This window comes from Mustela nigripes, chromosome 15, assembly GCF_022355385.1.
Source record: "Mustela nigripes isolate SB6536 chromosome 15, MUSNIG.SB6536, whole genome shotgun sequence".
NCBI classification, from domain to species: domain Eukaryota; kingdom Metazoa; phylum Chordata; class Mammalia; order Carnivora; family Mustelidae; genus Mustela; species Mustela nigripes.
The window spans coordinates 12,547,468-12,567,708 of record NC_081571.1 but is presented as its reverse complement, the minus strand read 5'-3'; the positions used below and the strand labels follow the sequence as shown (position 1 = coordinate 12,567,708).

Here is a 20,241-nt window from a genome sequence, read left to right as displayed (position 1 = left end):
GACAACTCCATTTTCAAAAGCTTTTAATTTGCCCTCTTTTAACAGGTAGCACATATGGCATGATAAAGGATGTTCGTTCCTGTATCCCCAGCAGTACCTAGGACAGTGCGGGGCACACCCAGATGCATTTGGTACATATCTATTAAAAGTTGATTTAATGAAACAGAACAGAGCATGTTATGGGGTAATTTGCTTATAGGTCTTGGTTTTCTTACTAAATGTTCCAGTAATCATGCCATCACCAAATCCATTAATTCAACAAATATTCATGGAGAATCAGCTTCCTGCCGATCTGGGACTCTGGGGCCACAGTGGTGAGCCAGACAGGCAGCCAGCCTTGTTAAAGTCACTGAGAACCATGGGCTCCACCCTTGAGCTGCTTATAATAGGGTGAGGGAACAGAACAGATCAGAAGCAATTAGAAAACAATTAAGTGTTAAATTATATGCCTCTGACTAGCCCAGGGTATTCTCAGAGGGAGAAGACGCTAATGCAGTCATTGCTGTTTTCATGGAAGAGGTGGGTCTTTGGCTGGGCCTCGAAGAACACTCTGGATTTGGGAAGCGGAGCAGAGCGGCTGGAGTGGAATGGGTGGAATGTTCTTATCAGGAGCTAGCTAGCCACCTGGGAGCCACCCAAGGAAACTGAAGCCTTGAACATCTGGTTATCCGAGGGACCTGAGCCGGACCTGAATCGCTCCCAGTTAAAGAGCTAGAACATGCCCTAAGGGTTTAGTAGAGTTCAAAGGGGATCTGGAGATAACAGTCAGTTGCTGCCACTGAGGCTAATTTTCCTTCCTCTCCTTCCTTCATGCCAGAACGTGACCTTATGTTTACTTCCTTCTGGCCACTCTGCTGGGGGAGAAGCTAGGGGCCTCCTCCAATTGCTGGCCCAGACTGACTACACCAGAACCACCTAGGGACCCTCTTGCCTGACTGCCCCCCCCCTTACCCCTCCCCATGGTCCCTGCTTCAGTAACTCTGGGCTGGGATCCAGGTATGTTTTTAAAGTTCCCCAGGTGATTCTATTCACACCTTGGTTTAGGAACTACTCTCTTAGATTTAGTTCAAAGACATTCCCTTTCAAGATGAAAGGGAAGGCGTCTAATAACCCAGGAAAGAGATACGACTTACATCTGTGAATCCTTGCAATAGGCTGTCTGGAGAAGTCACAGGGGAAAGAACTTAATCCAACATGTTCTACCTCCTTGACCTCCTAAAGGAGTCAAGATGGTCAAAATTTGGCTAAAATGAATTACGTTTTGCTTGTAATGGCACCGGCACAGCCTGATGAATGAAAATGAGAGATTTTCTTCTCATTTAAAATATTAGGAAGATGAAGCTGTGAGCAAATTGGAGCAAAACTAGATTCATGTACTAACTTTCTTTATTTAGCTCTGTCAGTCTGCATCTCCAATTCTAGAAAAATGTCCATTGGTGTGTCCATTGGTGTGTCTCCAATTCCAGAAAAATGTTCCAAGCATACAAATCAGGAGCAGCAGATCTCTTCGGTCACGCACCGCGCGTGGAGAATGGTGTCACATCGTCGGCGTTGAGAGGGTTGAGAGGATGATTTCCGGCCTCATCTGCCCTCTTCCATGTCTCCGTCTCCCCATTTTTTAATGGGGGATGCTTGTGAATGTTTCGAGATGCGTTCCTTCTCTTGGATCACCTAACCAATCCCTGGTTCTATTTTCTATTTTCTTTTATGTAGCTAATTGACACCCTGCACTGGGGATTGGTTGGCATTTTTCTCTCTCTGTCTGGGTGTTCAATTCCTATTGCTCTCAACAGGAGTTATGTGCTCAGATTGAAGGCCTAAAATCTACCTGCAAATTTTCTCTTGGCCAGCACACACACGCATGCGCGCACACACACGCGCGCGCGCGCACACACACGATCCTCCTCTTCCCACTGTGTTCTTGACCCTTGCTTAATCCAAGACCCCGGCGTTCAATTTACTTGTGACATTTCTGAAATCTGACTGAGGTTTCCCGAGGTCATCCCCGCACGTGGAAATTAACTAGTTCCTCCCATTCTGAAGCAGTACTGGTTTCAGAGGTCTTAATGGCTCAGAGGATGTACTTATTCTCTGTAGGCCTAACTGTATGACCTAGTTTATTATTCGTTCAGGATTAGTTCTGAATCGCTGGGAGCAAATCTCAGTGTATTCATTATTTTCTGCTTAGAGCAGCTTATCATGCGACGGCACCCAGTTCTTGCCTGGAATATGTCTCTACCTTGTTTTAACAAATAACCAGCCTGATAATTATCACGGAGTTAGAGTAACCCGGAACAGAGGAGATGTTGCATGCGCGTCCACCGGAAAGCTCACCTGTAAATATTCCATGTCGTTCTTGCTATGATGTCATCACAATTGTAGCATCTACCCTGATGATAGATTAGGATTCAAGATTTACTTCCCTCAAAACTGATTAAGTGCAAAAGGAAAGGCGCAAACACCAGGTCTAATTATATCTGCGGTCATGTTACATTAGTCACAATCCTCCAGGAGAAGAAACATCAAACTCATCATGAAACTGACAAGCTAGACTTCATCTCCCTCATATATGGGCCTTAGAAGGTTCCGAGCATTCTTTTCTGTTAGAATTCCTTTTTGCGGCATCAAATACATACTTCTTTCCAGAGCTGCCTATGTTAGATTATTCCAATGAGTTGGTGCAGACATCAGAGGCCCTTTTTGGAGGTGCCTTGGTGGCTTTATTCACTCATTGAACACATACTGAGCAGGTGCAATGTGTGGGGCACCTTGCAAGGGTCTGAGGGTACACTGGTTAAAAATAGACATGGTTCCTAGTCCCAAGAAGGCCCAGGCTAGCAAGAGAGACAAATCCAGTAATGCCAGATAGACGTCTGACCAGAAGCTATTCTGAGTGTTAGCGCAAATGAGCAGTTCTCTGAGACAGGTGACAAGACACCTGGCCTAGCTTGAGGGTCCGGGAAGGTGTGAATAAGACAGGTCTGTGCCTGAGCTCAGACACAGGGGATGGGCAGCATCCAGAAAGCGATGAGCAAAGAGCAGGGCAAAGAGCAGGTGGGGCAGGGACACAGCCCTCTGATGTGATGTGCAAAGAAGACAGGTGTCATCTGGGCGGGGGCTGCCAGGACAGGGGCAGGGGGTACCTGACGGAATGGAGTCTTGGAAGCCGCCCTTCAAGAACCCCAGCTTTATCCAAAACGTAGCTGGAACCTATCGGAGGTTTTAAGAAGGGGTGACACGATCAGAGAGATCAGGAAAAAGGTTTAGGTGGCCACGTGGGGTATATGCTGAAGAAGTACAAGAGCAGAGGAAGACAGGGGGACTAGTTAGGGAGGCAGCTTAGCTGTGAGCGGTTGGTATCCAACCAGGAAAGTGGGTGAAGGGCAGCTGGAAATAAGGGGAGCGATGAGAGAGTTACACAGGAAGTAGAACAGGCATTGGGAATAAGCAGATGTCTGGGAGGGAGGGGGGGGAGGGGTCAGTAAGAACTTCTACAGTTTTGACTTGCGTGATGTGATGGACAGGGTGTCCTCGCTAGAAGTGGACCAGACTTGCAGGATGCAGTGGCAGTGAGGCATCTGAGGGCGATGTTGGGCAGCCGTTTGGAGACACGCCGATGAGAGATGCGGACCAGAGGACACTTGGAATTCATTATGGAGCTGGTCGTTGACGTCACAGGCACCAGCGAGTCAGCCAAGAGAGACAATAGAAGGAACCTTGGCTTTCTGGAAAAATGATTCTGTAATGTAGAAATGATATGAGTCATGGAACTTCAAATCAACCTTCCTAAAGTTAATACTCACCCAATTCGTTGTTCTATGCAATCCATCTATGATTTTAACAGCTAAATTTAAGGGTCATTGCTATTTCTTCATTGGAGAAACCTTTGGAAAAAGGCTTAGTTATGGCAGACCACCAATCACACAGGACTCCAATTTTTTGAAAGTCATTTATCACAAAGTTTTCGTCAAATATGCTTACTTGTGCCCCGGTCCATTCCGAGCGATCAGGCTGATGCAGCGAAGTGGGAGGCCCGCTCAGTGTCTGCCGTGATTAAGATGGAATGGGCCCCAGAGTTTTATTTTCATGGCTCTCTTAGACAAAATCAAAGAAGCGTGCACCAGTCTCCCTGCTCATTTATCTTGCTCACTAATTTTATTAACCTCTATCAAGCAGGTCCAGGATACGTATGATCTTGGGGCAAAGATCTTTATTTTTATTTATCAGCCCCCTGAGAACATGTTGATCGAGGTACAGTATAATTATCAGTCCATTAACTCACCAGCCAACTTTTTGTTCTAGCAAACAAATGCAAATTCAGGTTGCTGAACACTCTTGAAAAGCATTTCTTCCTTCCTCTCTCTTCCCAGACAGAATTTTCTACAATCCAACCACTGTGAAATCTGCATGTCTTTAACTGGCAGGCCAACAGTCCGAATTTCCCAAGGCACCAGTCACTACCAAATTTTGGTCCGTAGGGGCTCGCACCAGGCTGGGAGAGGAAAAGACGTGAAGAGACAGATACTTCTCCTTAAATCAGAGCATCCCAGTGGGTAACACCACGTGGAAAGTGGCAGAACATAAGATATTTACAATCACGTCGTGGATTTGAATTTCCAAAACCTGGTAGTCCAGAAGCTGCTGCCGGACTTGCAGGGAAACCATCTGCAATCCCGATAACTGTATTTACACAGACTGCAATTGACCCATCCTTAGGAAATCCTTTCGATTTCCTCAATGCCCTGTGGTTCCTCTCTTACCTACAGATGTGTTACCTGCTTCTGTCCACTATCCTCTTTTCTCTTGTCCTTCCCCTTGCTGGAACTCGTTCCTCCTTCAGCCTCAGCTTAGCCGTCACTTCCTGGAAACTTTCTTGGGAACCCTCTTTCTCTAAAGCTCTTCCCACACTGTTTCCATGGTACCCTCCACTCCCCTCACCCTAACTTACACCGCCCTGCGAATGTGTTCTCCCTTCAGTCTATCCCCTCCACACCAAAAGGTCTGGGTCAAACCCCCACAGGTCCACGTGACCCTTGTTGTCACTCTTACATGCCTCTCACATAGTGCCATTTGGGAAATACATGAACGAACAAATTAAATCTCCAAAACCCATCCTACCTGTATGAAGGGCCGTGGGTAGATGGCCCCATAGGGTGTCAAGCAGGCCAGGCCATCTAAGATGAGACTGTGACTATACCTCTGAGAATGGCCCCTCCCTGAATTAAGCAACAACTTCCCTTAAGCTGGATGATTTCAAATGCAGACATCACGGGTCACGCAGCCTTTGTGGAGGGCATCGAGACAATGAAGGCCACCCAACTGTATTGGCATTGCCAGGAGATAGTGGGGTCTCCTTCTCTTCTCCCAGACTGTGTACCTAGAGCACCCTGTGTCCAAATGCTCCCTTCCAGACACCAAGGACCATAGCACTATGAGCAAACGCCTTCTTAACCGAGGAGTACTGAGGCCAGCCCAGAGCCACAGCCCATCCCTGCCCTCTCCACACCAGTGATGAAGAGCCTATGGTCCAGTTCCAGGCAAAGCTTTTTAACTCATACAAAGCAATGGTTTTGGGGCAGTTGGGGTGGCGTAGGACTGGAGCAGACATTGCAAGGTGAGCCTTAATAGAGCTGTGCTTCCTGGCAACTCTGTTCCAGGAGCATAGCATGCCCATAGTTACTGGGGAGAAGACCACGGATTGGCTATGGGGTGGCCCCATAGGACTGGTGGGCTGCATCCCAGGGAAGCCGAAGCTACAGTCAACATGCCAAGAACTCTGGGTGCCAGGAGTACAGCTCAGCACGGCTCAGAGCTGGACAGATGCCCTTACTGTTGGTAAGAAACAAAGCCTACATCAGAGACTTGGATCCAGTTCGCTGATTTGGAAGGTGGTCCCAGGAAGGAAGGAGGGAGACAGGAGGGAAGCAAAGCCACTAAGGGTGAGGTTCTAAGCAGGTTCCCACTGTGACGGCCGTCTCAATCCTACAGGAGGCCCCCGAGGAATAATGGGTGGGTATCCCAGTGGTACTTCTGAAGGAGGCGGGGCTCTTGTCCACATTGGCGGAGGCACACCGCAGGACATGTTAACTCTCCCGCCCCACTAAACTGTGCTGGACATACTTGGCAACTTCCCACGGCTTCCAGGAGGCAAGCAAGCAGCCAGCCACTCGGGCACTAGAGGCAGGACCCTGTGTCTTGCCCAAGGGTCTGTTGTGGCTACGCACATGATCAAGGCTACCATCAGCCCATTCCTTGGGGTTTGCAGAACACTTCAACTCTCTTGAGCCTCAGTTTCTCCATATATAAAGTCAGTGTGAGAATAATACCTAACTCCAAGGTCTATGGCCAGGATAAAAGAAACTATGTTATAAGGAAACACATAACCTGCTCTAACACACTTTCCAAATGTAAAGGATGAAACTTGAAGGTGGGAAATCCAGTTCTTTTTGCCAGTAAAATGTAAAATGGTACAGCCCCTTCAGAGGGGAGTTCGGCAATATCGAGTGAAATTATGTACGCATTTGCCCTTTGAAGGCACAGTCTCACTTCTAGGAATTCATTCCAAAGATAAGCTGGCAAAATATTTTAAAAAATATGAAAAGGCAAATACACATAACTACTTTTTAAATACCTGAATTTTTAAAAAAACAAAACCACATTGAAACAAACTTAACTCCATAACCATGCAAACAGAAGCTATACCAGCAAACTTTATACCACCATTATTTTCTTGTAGATCTCTGATGGGATATACCCTAAGCACAAGGACTGGAAAAGAAAAAAAAAACTTGTATTCAATAAACACTGTTGTTCTGAGATCAAGTGTGTATATAAGTCAATTTCAGCATGGAAGAAAGGAAAGACATCTACAAACCCAGTGGGATTAAGCAAAAAACTCATAGTTCTAAATTGAGTGTATCAGTATAAACTCATGATACATTTTATCTTAAAAAAATAAAATGTGTAATTCCTGGCTCTGACCACTGAAAAAAGGCAGGAACACATATCTTGGTAGCTTCTAAACACTGCCTCCTAGTCAAAGGAACCCAGGTAATATGTCAGAGGAAGGACAGATATGAGATATGCGAGGAGCATCTTGTCACATAAGAAAATAGAGAAACTATCAAAGACCAAGGTATCACGTCAGATTGTCTGTTGAAAAGCTCTCCCCTTCACCCCGAGAAGGAAACAATTTGAGCACCAACAAGGATACTAAATGTAACAGACTGAAATACATAAGATGTTTTTTTCTTAATAGTGATTAAAGAAAAACTCATTGGTTAATATTAGAGGTGTTAGGGAACCAATCCAAAACTTTAGAAAAATTTAGTAAATCAAGTGAAAGAATTAAGCATTTATCTTTTCTTTTGTAAATGACCCATATCCCTGAATAACAAAAGGGTCAACAAGAGGAATGTTTTTATATATAAATGTGTCAGCTAACAAATGGAGAATGACAGAATACCACCAATCTCCAACTCCTAAAAAAAGAAAGAAAGAAAGAATGGATGAATGAACAATTGGAATTTGAAATAAACACACGACACCATCTGTGTTAGCACCAAGAAAATGTGATAGGAATAAATCTCACATAATATGCACAGGAACCATATGACGAAAGCTACAAAACTCTGATGAAAGAAATCAAAGAAAATCTAAATAATCGAGAGATAGTTTATGTCCACAGGTGAGAAAAATCAATACTATTAAGTCAATTCTTTCCAGCCTGATCTATAGATTCAATGTGGTCCCAATCAAAATTTCAGCAAGTCATTTTGTGGATATCGAAAAACTGATGCTAAAGTTTGTGTGGAAAGGTGGAAGGCCCAGAAGAGCTGACAGAGTTCTGTAGAAGAGCAAAGTGGGAGGACTGATGTACCCTGGTTTCAAGAGCTACTATAAAGCCACAGTAATCAAGATGGCGTGGTACTGGTGAGAAAACAGACAAACAGATCGATGAAACAGAATACAGTGTCCAGAAATAGACCCACATAGACACCGTTAGTGGATCTTTGACAAAGGAGCAAAAACAAGCCAGTGAAGAAAGGAGTCTTTTCCACAAATTATACTGAAAAACAACTGGACATCCATATGCAAAAGAATGAGCCCAGAACTTACACCTGTCATAGAAATGAGCTCAAAATGCATTGTAAGCCCAAGTGTAAAATGAGGAATTATAAAACCCCTTGAAGACAACAAAGGAGAAAATCTAAATAACCTTGGGCTTGATGATGAGCTTTTAGATACAACACTGAAAGCATGATCCATGGCGGAAAAGTCAATAAGCAGACCTTTATTAAATTAAAAACTTCTGCTCTGCAAGAAAGACATTGTTAAGGGAATGAAAACATAAGCCATAAACTGGGAAGAAATATTTGCAAAATATGTATCTGATAAAGTACTCGTATCTAAAACACATAAAGAACTCTTAAAACTCAACAATAAGAAAACAAACGACGTGCTTTAAAAATGGGCAAAAGATCTGAACAGACTCCTAACCAAAGAAGAGACAGGGATGTCAAACAAGGCTATGAAAAGATGCTCTTATGATCTCATTAGAGAATCAGAAACTGGAACAACCGTGAGATTTCACTCCGCATCTATTAGAATGACCCAAATCTAAACAACTGACAAGATCAAAAGCTAGCCAGCATATGGGACATCAGGCACTCTCATTCATTGCTGGTGAAAATGCAAAAATGGGATGGCCACTTGGGAAGACAGCTTGGCAGTTTCTTAAAAGTTAAGCGTATTTTTACCACATGTTTCAGCCATCGTGCTCCTTGGTATTTGCCCAAGAGAGCTGAAAACGTAACGTCCACACAAAAACCTGCACACAAATATTGATAGCAACTTCACTCACAATTGCCCTCAACTGGAACCTTTAGTAGTTGAATGGGTAAACAAACTGTGGTACATCCGAACGACAGAATATTATGCAGCCATAAAAAGAATGAGCTATCAAACCGCAGAGAGACGTGGAAAAAAAAAAAAAAAAAACACATTTCACTGCTAAGTGAAAGAAACCAATCTGAAAAGACTACAGGCTGCATGATTGCAACAAGGTAACCTTCTGGAAAAGGGCAAACTAGCGAGACAATAAAAAGATCAGTGGTTGCCAGGGGTTTTGAGGTACACGGGTAGACAGACAGGTAGAGCACAGAGAATTTTTAAGGCAGTGAAACTGTTCTGCATGATCTTCTTATGGTGCGTTCATGTCATTATACCATTTGTCAGAATTATAGAATGGTACAAAATAAAGAGTGACTCTTAATGCGAGAATTGTGGACAAAATAAAAATGTATCAGTATTAGTTCATCAATAGTAACTAAAGCAAGATGGTAATAACAGGGAAACTGGAGGTAGGGGGCAATTAGGGGGCATATAGGAACTCTGTAATAATTGCTCGATTATTCTGTAAATGTAAAACTTTTAAAAAAAAAACAATCTTTTTTAAAAAAGTAAGAATTGATCTAGGCAATAATCGTCAATAGCTGCTAACACACAAAATGAGAAACATCCACATGTTATGTACCCCCTGATAGAAGAACATAAGACCACCCACAGAATAACCTTAGCAAAAACAACCAAACAAAAGACCCCAAAACACAAGAAAACTTGAATCTCATCAAGCTCTTACCTCTAACTTCCAAAAGCAGGAAACATTACTGTATCGTAGGAAATTTGGAGAACAAAGAAATATGGCCAACAACGACACAGGGGTGCCCTCAGAAATAGACTCCAGGAAACCCTGTAGAACAAAGCACCATTTCTTCAACAAATCGCGTGTAAAGAAAAACAAGACAGATAGAAAGGAACTCGTAGCTGAAGAGGCTTAGGGGACCGATCAAGCAGTTGCTGCTTAAAGATGTCATCAAGATCCCAGCCCAACAAACAAGCTGTAGGGAAGAAAACACAAACCCTGTAATCAAACACATTATGAGACACCTGGAAAAACTGAATACTAACTGGATATTTTGTGATATTAAGGAGTTATTGTTGTATTTTCAGATGACAATGCTATATTTTCAGATGATAATGACATTGTGAGTTTATGTTTCAAATCAGAGTCCTCTTTTAGAGATAAATACTAAAGTATGGATATGGATAGAATTAATTTGTTGAGTACAGGTTCCCTTCTAAGACAGCAGCAGGGAAGAAAAGGGGATAGGAGGATAGATAAAACAGGACCGCCCATCAGGCATCTGGTTTCTGCTGAAAATGGGTGGGTTGGGCGCCTGGGTGGTTCAGTTGGTTAAGCCACTCCCTTCAGCTCAGGTCATGATACCAGAGTCCCGGGATGGAGTCCCTCATCGGGCTCCCAGCTCCAAGGGGAGTCTGCTTCTCCCTCTGATCTTCTTCCCTCTCATGCTCTCCCTCACTCTCCCTCAAATAAATAAATAAGGTCTTTTTTAAAAGTTAAAAAAAAAAGAAAAAGAAAAAGAAAAGAAAATGGGTGCATGATGGCCGCACCATTGAGTCGTAGAGACAAAGGAAAATATTGCTGTCCTTCGAATCCCTTCTCAAAGAATTCCCCACTTTGGCCATTTGGCAAAACACACCCCATGCCTCATCTCTCCTCCTGGAAGCCTCCTGCTCTGCAGCTCAGAAGGTGTCTATTACATCGTGAAATAATATTTTTCACTGAATTAATCTTGACCTTAAGTACGGTGTCAAAATTGCAACATTAGCACATATATGGCTTGGCAGCCCCGGCTGGATTCTCATATTAAATTCTCTACCCCGAGCCATTCTTTGACGATCTGCACCCAGGCTGATACTCGAGCAAATGAAACTGTATATTAAAGCTACGTACATTTTACGTGACCCATGGCAGCTGTATGCTTGAAGATTGGTGGGAGTCTCATGAAAGCCTGCCAATTTAGACCCATTACTTGTGATTCTGAATTCTTCAATTGCAGGTGCCCGCGCGGCTCTGGGTTATCTGCCGTGCATTTCTGCTGAAGTCAGGCAAACCATGCAAATGACCTGCCAGGAAACACCGCCTCGGATTCCGGCGGCCGGCTCCACAGATCCCGTCTTGTCACTTCTCGTGACAGATCCAGTCCTTCAGGATGTGTCCCTGGGAGGTTAATTGGGAGGGGAAGAAAAATGCTGTGCCTTCGGAGAAGAGCCACAGGATGGAGTCCTCCACACCTGCCTGGTGGCTGGCACTTCTTGCCCTGCTGTGGTCGCCTGTCACTAGCGATGCGGCTCTCGTGGCAGCTAATGGTTTGGACCGCCGTGTGAGTGCTCCTAAGGGCAAAGGCTGGCCGCTGCCAGCTGGTATCACAGGGAATGCCAGAGCAGGCTTGGGTGGTGTCCTGGCATGGCCTCTGTCACCCCCTGGCAGGGCCTGCTCCCCTGGCGGCCAGCCCGAGGCGGGAGGTTCCATGTCCTCTTTGCAGTGCACACAGGGAACCGCTGGGGTGTTTTCCCCAGTAGGTTCCTCCCCATGGATGCTGGCTTCATGCCTGCACTCTGAGAGGGTGCGCTAGTGTGCGCCGGTGCCTCCTCTGAGCCCAGAAGCAAGGGGTGTGAAGGTTCCTGGCAGCCTTGGCTCCTTGGGGAATGAGAATGGAAAGCTCCAGCAGCCACGACCAGGTCCAGTTAGCTGACAAGCCTGGCTCCTGCCCGTGGTGTGGCCGGAAGCCATCGTCTGTGTCTGCTGCCGGCTTCTCACCCTGGGAAGCAGAGGAGGGGCAGAAAACAAAGTCCAGCGGGGCTTTGCTCAGCCTTGAGCAGACCAACACCCATGCAGGGCAAAACTGAAAGGAGGCTATCTAGAACACATTCGTAATATCTAGATGAAGAGGGAGGCGGGCCCTTTCACACAAACAGGTCGGGAAGCAGTGAGAGACTGAAATGAAAATAAAAGGCAAAGTTCTCACCATGGCCCGGGCCCTGCTTCATCCAACCTGTTTGCTCCTACCTCACGTCATGCCACTTTCCCTCATTTTTGTCCCAGACTCACTTGTTCAGTGGTTCAAGCCTCAAGCATATACAGCCTTACGACCTCAGGACCTTTGCACATGCTGCCCCCTCTGTTTGGAGTGCTTCATGGTCTCCTGCTGCATGCTATGCTATCTCCCAGTCCTGACATCCATCCTGCCTCTGGGTGTAGCCCACACCTTCTCTTCCATTAGACCCTAGGAGATAGCACTCTTGCCTGCTCTTTATACTCTCCCTCAGTTGTTGTTGTTGTTGTTGTTATTGTTGTTGTTTTTCTTTTTTTGCTCCATCAGAACCTCCGATACAACTTAGCAGTTGTCTCACTTATTGTTTTACTTACTCATTTTTGTTTCTGCCTGTCACAACTAGACTAACTCCCTTCAGGACGAGTACCATGTCTAACTTATTTTCCACAGGCCCAAACCCAGTACAGTGTCTGGACAGAATAGGTGCTCACGAAATGTTTACTGACTACATGGATGACAGATTTGGTGGTCACTGCATTCAGTTTTCCTTCTTGTGCTCAGTTCCCTCTGTGGATTGGCCAAGGGAAGTTCTCAGGGAACAACTGAAGTATGTTTTCCAAGCCCTTTCATTTCTCCTCCCCCTCCTTCTTGTGCTTGGTCTTTGGGTCATTCTGATGCTGGTGAACAACACGTAGGGAGTGGGCAGAAGGAGTGGTGGGGAAGGTTCTCAAAACTGTCAGTTGACCTGTGAGCTGGGCCTGGGTGCTCGGGAGTTCCTCACCCCATGCCTCATCCTTGGAATATAGGCCCTACCCGCCTTCCCTGCTCTCAGAGGCCGCCCCAGGGACACAGCCTTGAGACAGCGGTGTGGTGATGAGCGTCCCTGCACAGGACAGGTGTCTGGACCCAGCGAACCCTCTTGATAAACTTTGAAGGTTTGCAGCCACAGGGATCTGTTTACCTTGCTGTCCAAGACAAGCCTCGAATGTTCATTCCCTTTGCTTTACTAAAACTGTCCTTACTGACCCGCAGCCAGTCTCTCCCTGCCCCTGTGCTCAGAAGCCAGTTTCCGATTTCACCTGGGAAGCCTCCCCACCCCCACCAAGCAGGTTAGGAACCAACAAGGAGTCGTTTGCTTTTTTTTTTAACTGATCCCACTCAAGACTTGGTCAGACCAGAGTTCTAATTATGGACTAAACTATCATTTGGGGATTATTTATTATTTTGATTACCCATGAGACATTTGTCCACTCAGAGCAGGCATTTGCATGGGTCGGAATAGGCTAACTGCCGTATGAACAACCCCGAACGTCAGAAGCTTGAATTGATCTGAATGTTCTGGATTGAACCGTCCTCATCCTTCTGCTGTGTGACACTTCGTCTTCAACACTTGGTTGGGCAGGAGAGCAGGAGAGACACCAGAACACCCCCCTTGGTCAGCAGAGACACACAGGGCTTATACCCAGTCAACCACCGGACAGTCACACAGCCCCACAGTGACACGGGGTCCAGCATGGTGGACAGGAGATGGGACCCTTAATGGGCAGCTTCTCCTGACAACAGCTCTTACAAGGGGAACATGAGGGTCCCTGCCATAGCAGTAGGCCACGGGCCGTAGGAAAGAATAGCCCCCCATGCCTTCACATCACCCCCCTCTCACACCCTCTTGGAAGAACCAAGTTCATGACGAACTCCAGGGGACTTCCCACAGAGCTGCAAAAGTTGTGGCCCTATTGACGAGCACCAGGAGGACATTTCAGATTCCTTCTGTTTTCCCTGTCCTCTGCTTCACTCTTCCGGGCCCTTCTCTGTAAGGCCCTGGCAGGTGACAGTGCCCCAGTGCCACCCGGTCTCCCTCACTCAGTATCCTAGCCTATCCTAGCCTTCTTATTCGGAAAGATCCTAACGTCCAGGTCCCTCCAACAGCAACAGGAAGTGGTCCTCTGTTTAAAAACGGAAGTTGCCTTACTATTCTGGGATATCACCATCCCGGCCAGCAGAACAGGAGACCCCGCATTGGAAAGATGATCTGTACCTCTTTGTTTCCAAGAGGAGGGCCTCCCGGGGAAACTGTGGGTTTTAAACAGGGAGGTATGAGCAACACAGTGTAAGTAGGCTTAGCACTGGTTCTTTTGAATCGCTTCGGTGGGCTCTGGAGCACAGTCTGTCCCAAATTGTCCGGTACTGGCCCTGGGGTGATGGATTAGGATCGGGGAGCAGTGGTCCAGGGTGTGAGAGCCTGACAGATCAGGGAGGTGGTTGGGGTGTGGGCTCCGGATTGGGTTTGCTTGGGTTTGAAAAGCAGGCTCATGGGCAAGCTGTTGACTGTTTCTAGGAACTGGCTCATCCTCCAGGGCCAGCCAGGCCTGGAGGACCAAAGCATCAGAAGCTAAAAGTCATGATTAATACACTTTCTCCAACTCATATGTTAGTTGATGCAGTTCAGGGGATGACAGTCCTGCTTAGTGGCAAAGGTGCGTTTGAAGGTAGTGACTTTGCCTGGACCCCTGTCCTCTCCTTCTTTCCCACAACCCTTCCTCCAACCAGTCCCACTGGCCCCAGCTCCAAAACAGTCCCGCCCTCCTCTGGAGCCAGGCCCTGCTGCACCTTCCCTGAACTACTATTGCAACTGTCCGCTCACTGGGTGTCCTTCTCCAGTCAGCCCCTCTGTGTAATGTCTTCCACAGGACAGCTACCGAGGGCATTTTGCTATTGTTTTGTTGCATCTGTTTGCAGTTTCAAGTGTTCTTTTTTCCATTTTGTTTCTTTTGCTGTTTAAAGAGTTCTTTCATAAATTTTTTAATAGCCATTTTCAAGCACACACAAAACAAAAGGGCCCATAATATCCCCGGGCCCCAGCCATCACCTGGCCAGTCTTGTGGCAACTACACTCCAACCCACTGCTGCCCTCTCCCTACACTATTTTGCAGCAAACCCTTGACAACAGAAGGTCTTTCAAAACAAATCAGATCAAGTCTCTTCCTAGTTTCAAGACTTCTGATAGCTTCCCAAAGTCTCCACAGGGACAGCTTGCACTCACCGAGGCACCCAGAGTGCTAGCTGCTCTGGTGGCTTCACCTCACTCTGCTCCAGCGTCCGTGGCCCTTCTAGTCTCTGGACTCAACAGAAGTCCTGCCCAGTGGGCCCACTCCTGGTAGCCCCCACTCCCCACCCCCACCTCTAACCAGACGCTCTTCACCAAAACACACTACGATCAGGCCACTCATGTCAAAAACATGATTATCCTAAAATCAAAGCTTTAGGAAAGCAGAAATCTCGTCTGTTTTGTTTAGTGCTATTTCCCCATCCACTGCTTGGCCTATAATAAGCACTATGTGTGGATTTTTAAGAGCAAACAAAAAAGAATGAATGAATGAATGAATGAATGAATGAAAGAGAGAGAGAGAGAAAAAGAGCAAGATGAAAAGTATTAACTTCAGGACAGTTTTTGAAAATAAACTTTCCTGGTGCACTTATCATTAAATAAATTAACTTGTTTAACAAAACCTCATTTGTCAGGAAAAATAGTTGCATACAAGTGTATTTGCAGGGGTCGGGGGACAAAACCTCTCACAGTGCAAAGATGCTGGCATCCGCAAAAGAGCGTAAGTGAGCTGAGTTCTGATTCTACAAACAGAGAAAGAAAAGCCTGGGATGAAACGACTATTTTTGGTTCTTAGAAGTAGCTCCTGCCCCAGCTAACATGAGCATGGCTGAGAGGGGGTTGGGGGGTTCATTGAGATGAGAAGCCCGGATTCTCCTGCTCTTAATGCCATGACATGCCGGGGAGGTGTGGAAGCCTCTAAGGAGGCGAGATTAATGAATTCTGAAATGAAAAGGAAAAGATAGACTTTTAGCTCATTTAGAAAAAGCTTCCATTGCGGGCCTCCGAGTATTTGGGGTCCTGTCTGAGGAACTCAGTTTCTGAAGGGAAATCACATTGTGCTTCTCCATATTCCACAGGAAGTTTTAAAACAAATACCTAAAACGTAATTTAAAAACATAACGTTTTTCAATCGGTGAAAACCCAATCCAAAAAATCTCCTTTCTCCACAGTCCTGCATCCCCCACACAGAGCTGTCTACACAGCTCCTACCCTGGGCCGCTACCTTTCATCTAACCTGCCTTCACAGCTGGCTTCAGAACCCAGACTCTCGCTTTCATCCGCCTGTAGGAACATTTTTGCGGAACTGGTAGTCAGTGTCCCCGATTGTGAGTGCAAATGGCTTTACATAAAAACCGTAAGAGAAGAGTTTCCTATGGACGGAATTGGTATGAATGCAATGCTTCCAAACCCAGGGGAAGGGAATCCTTTGACAAAGCAAACAACACACCCCGTAACTGTTGGGTGACGAGTGCACGCACCAGGCTGCTGGCAGGCGGGTGGGCCGTACCTACACAACCGCCGGCCTTTCCTTTCTCCTTGGGTTCTCTGCAGCTTGCCAGACAGCCTGGTAGACGGACAGCATGCCCCCAGCCTTCTCCCCCACCGCCTGGTCTCTGAGGAGAACAACAGCATTATTAATTCAGGCGCTGGGAGGAACGTGCAGGGGCTAGGGCAGGCATCTAGCCCCGGAGCTCTTTGAAGACAGAGCATCCAGGCAACTGGGAGAGCTGAAAGGCTCTGTGCCCAGCATGGAATCCATGGGAAAGACACCACGCCTGGTTTCCATAACTCTATGGCTGGACTCAGGCCTCCTACCTCAAGGCGTAATGGGGTTGGGCTGGGCGGGGCTGGGCTGCTGGAGGAGTCTGGGCGCAAATTACTGTAAAGAATCCGCTTTGAGGTCTGTGGATGGTGTGAGTCTGAAGAGTTCCTATAAATGTCATCTCACCTTGAGCACTTTTCTGTAGGTCAGTACAAACCCTGTCCAGGATGGGCTCACTTAACCCTCATGCATCCCCAGGAGGTAGGACTGATGTCATTGTCTACTCTGTTGAGGAAACTGAGTCACAAAGAGGTAGGAAAACTACTGAGCTCACACCACTGCTCAGAGGAGGAGCTGGGAATGTACTCAAAGCCATTTGATACAACCGTTTAAGTTCTTGACCACTAGTAATCCTAGAGCCAGCACAGATCGGCATTAAAAACAAACAAAAACAAAAACAAAAAAACACAGGTCCACACTACAGGGGCTTGAATCCCACTTCTGCGCTTTTTGGCTGTGTGATTTTAGCAGATTGCTCAACTTCTCTGTGTGTCAGTGGCTTTAAGTTTAAGTTGAAAATAATGATAGGACCTATCACGCAGGATTGTGTGTACCTTCAATCCATTACTACGTTGCTACGTGAGAGCGCTTCACGGTTCGTGGTAAACCTGTGCTGTGTGTCTGTTGTAAGTCCCACGATGCCACTTCCGATACCCGCACAATCTTGTGTTCCTGGCTCCTTGCTCCGCCTGTTAATGGCAGACATCTAATCCCCTACAAACCCAAGTGAATTATTTTGGGACAGGGGACTTCCTGGAGGAGGTCCTGGAAGACCCACTTCCTCACTGCCTTCACTCTCTCTCTAGCCAGACACTGTTTGGTGATACCCAATTTCCAAGCCAACTCCTTCCAAGGTGACTCAGGGCCAGTGGGCACCGTGGTGTCCCAAGATAATGTGGGGCCCTCCCCCACCCCTGCCAGATGGGCAACTGGGCCCCGGCACTCTGAGGCCAAGCCAGCTCTGCTCTCTGAGCCCCCATTGTGCCAGAGCCATATGGGGCCAAGCCGGGCAGCCTGCCTTCAGGGCCTTGCTGAGCACTTAAGGGAATTGGCTTCCGATTTTTTGCTCACAGAATCCATGAGCTCATGGGAGGCTGAGCTGAGGGTCAGAGCTAAGGCAGAAATTAGAATTAAGTCCTCTTCCAATGCTTGAAGCTCTGTCATCATCCCCTCCCTCTGCCTTCTCTCCCAGCCCGCCAGCCCCCGTACCCTCCCCACCTCCCTCAAGTCAGGGGTTCTCAACCCGATTTAAAAGGCCCCTGGGATGCCTGGGAGGTCTGCCATCTGAAGCTGAGATGTATACCAACAGGCATTTCCTGGGAAGACTCCCACAGTTATTGTCAGGTTCTCAAAAGAGGTCTACGATCCCCCAAATGTCAGGGACCCTGCTTTCTGGACGGTTGGTGCATCTCTGTGCCTGCTGGGTGCCCTGGGGAGCCACTACACACAGCCCCTGGCTGGCACACAGTCCATCAGACCTGCCCAGGCAGATCTAAATCCTACAAGTGGCCCAGCCTAAACCGGGCCAGGGCCCCCTACCCTTGACCTGTACATAGGACTCTCAGAGACCTGGGCCCTGAACTTGACCTGAGAAAGAGAGCTAGCGGGATGCTGGGCAGGAGTAGCAAGACGTAGCCAAGGGAAGCCTTTATCTTATGAATGGATTGTATACACGATGGTTGTTTAAAAACTGGAATCCATTTTCTCACGGAAATCATACTAGAAATGGTTCCAGGGCTTGTTTGCAAACACCTATCAAATTCACAGCAATGTTGAGGGGTCATCCTGAGGCCTGAAGACCCCCATTCTGCGCTCCTCTAGGTAGTGCGGGAACACTGCAGCAGTGGAGGACAAGGAAAATCTGTCACCATCAGCGGGCAGAAGCAGTCGGAGGGAATCCAGGCTGGCAAGGGCGACCCAGGACTTCCGCAGCGAAAGGAGAGAGGCTTAGCTATACAGAAACATTGCCCACAGGGATGCGGGACCCCAGGGGTCTGTGGCAGGGGGACCCTGCGTCAAAGGGACCCTGCCCTGTACAAGGAGATATTGCCGTCCCTTTACTAACCGGTTTTCCTGCCTGTCATCAGCCCAGGCCCCTCTGTGATCACCCTCAGGGAAAGGCTCAGCCAGGCTGGAGGGAGTGAAGGCGACCTCCCGCAAGCTCTGGTTAACCGCTAATGCCAGGCGTCTCATCCCGAAGCGCCCACAGCGGCAGAGCGCGCCCGTGGGGGACGTTCTGACAGCAGCCACTAGAGGGCGCGTCCTCCCTGCCCTACTCCCCAAGCCGGCGAGGGCGCGGGTGATGAAACCTGTCTTTTCATTGCCCTTGAATGAGCAGGCTGCTCCCGAAGTGCCCTCCTTCCTGGGCAAGCTCCAGGCTTCTGCTAAGGGGAACAGCTTCTTTATCCTGTATCGTAAAGAAGCTTCCACGCAGCATCACTTAAACACGTTTAATGTGACCAGAGTGGAAAGACATCTGAAGGATAGAATGTAGAGTTGTTACCATTTAACGACAAACCACCCATTCCTGTCTCCGTCCTGTGTCAGTTGGTCCTGGGACAAGTCTCAAGTTGACCTGTATGCCTCGGAGTGCTGTCCCCTCCCCAGGCAGGACGAGGGTTGGGTTTTGCATAGGTACGATGTCCAGATTCCGTGGCAGGTAATCTGGCTTCATACAAATTTTTATTAGCCCACATGGACCCTCTTATTTGGATGGGTGTTGGTTATAACATGAGAGTTGAAAAACAGGGCCACTGGTGGCATTTTCTATACTGTCTACTTAATGCATAGGGCAGATTCTGGAAGGTACCATTGTCTGGACCAAAGTAGGTCCATGTTGAATAAGGCTGTCCCCTAGGGTGCAGTTTTCAGGAGCAGGCAACACACCAAGAAAAAGTGAACTGAAATCTTATGCCAAGATCCACACTTGTGGGGCTATTGGGTGGCCCAGTGGTTAAGTGTCTGCCTTTAGCTCAGGTTCCTGGGATTGAGTTCCATATTGGGCTCCCGCTAGGGGGGGAAGCCTGCTTTCCCTCTCTCACTCCCCTTGTTTGTGTTCCTGATCTCGTTCTCTCTCACTCTCTCTCTCTCTCTCACTCTCTGTCAAATATATAAATAAAATCTTTCAGAAAAAAAAAAAATCCACAGTTCTGAATTCTGAGCTGTTGGAGGGGATGGTAAGACCCGCAGCGCTATCAAGGTTGTGGCTTAGTACATTACACAGAGGCTACCTTGGAAAGGCCCTCAGGACAAATGCCCATCTTTTTTTGGTTCCGGAAATCGTGATTTCCTAAGCAGTTGATCTTCCCAAACAGTTGATCTTGCTTTTCTTTCAACACTCATCTGTTTCCCTTTTTTTATTTACTCCTGGTCCCAGCTTGTGGCCATTTGAAAGGAGGTGTACCAACCTGCACTATAAACTTTGCATTTTTCCTCACCCCACTCCTGGCTCTGTGTTATGTCTTCACTCTTGTCTTTGCTTTTTTTTTCTTGCTCTGATTTCTAGTGTATTCTAAGCTTATATTTTGTCTTTTCTTTGTAAACTGCCTAAATCGTTTGTGGAACAGAACAAAATGCAAATAAAATAGAACAGACATCAGATACATGTGTTCTGT

At 47.1% G+C, this 20,241-nt stretch overlaps 1 long non-coding RNA gene across 1 annotated transcript; it reads right to left on the bottom strand.

Annotated features, from left to right (window-relative positions):
* Nucleotides 1–1,386: 1,386 nt before the first annotated feature.
* LOC132002514 (uncharacterized) lies at nt 1,387–11,354 on the bottom strand. Its single transcript, XR_009399932.1, has 3 exons — nt 10,817–11,354; nt 9,641–9,751; nt 1,387–3,739 (listed from the first exon to the last, which is right to left on the bottom strand). It is a non-coding gene; the product is annotated as an uncharacterized LOC132002514 (long non-coding RNA).
* Nucleotides 11,355–20,241: the final 8,887 nt, after the last annotated feature.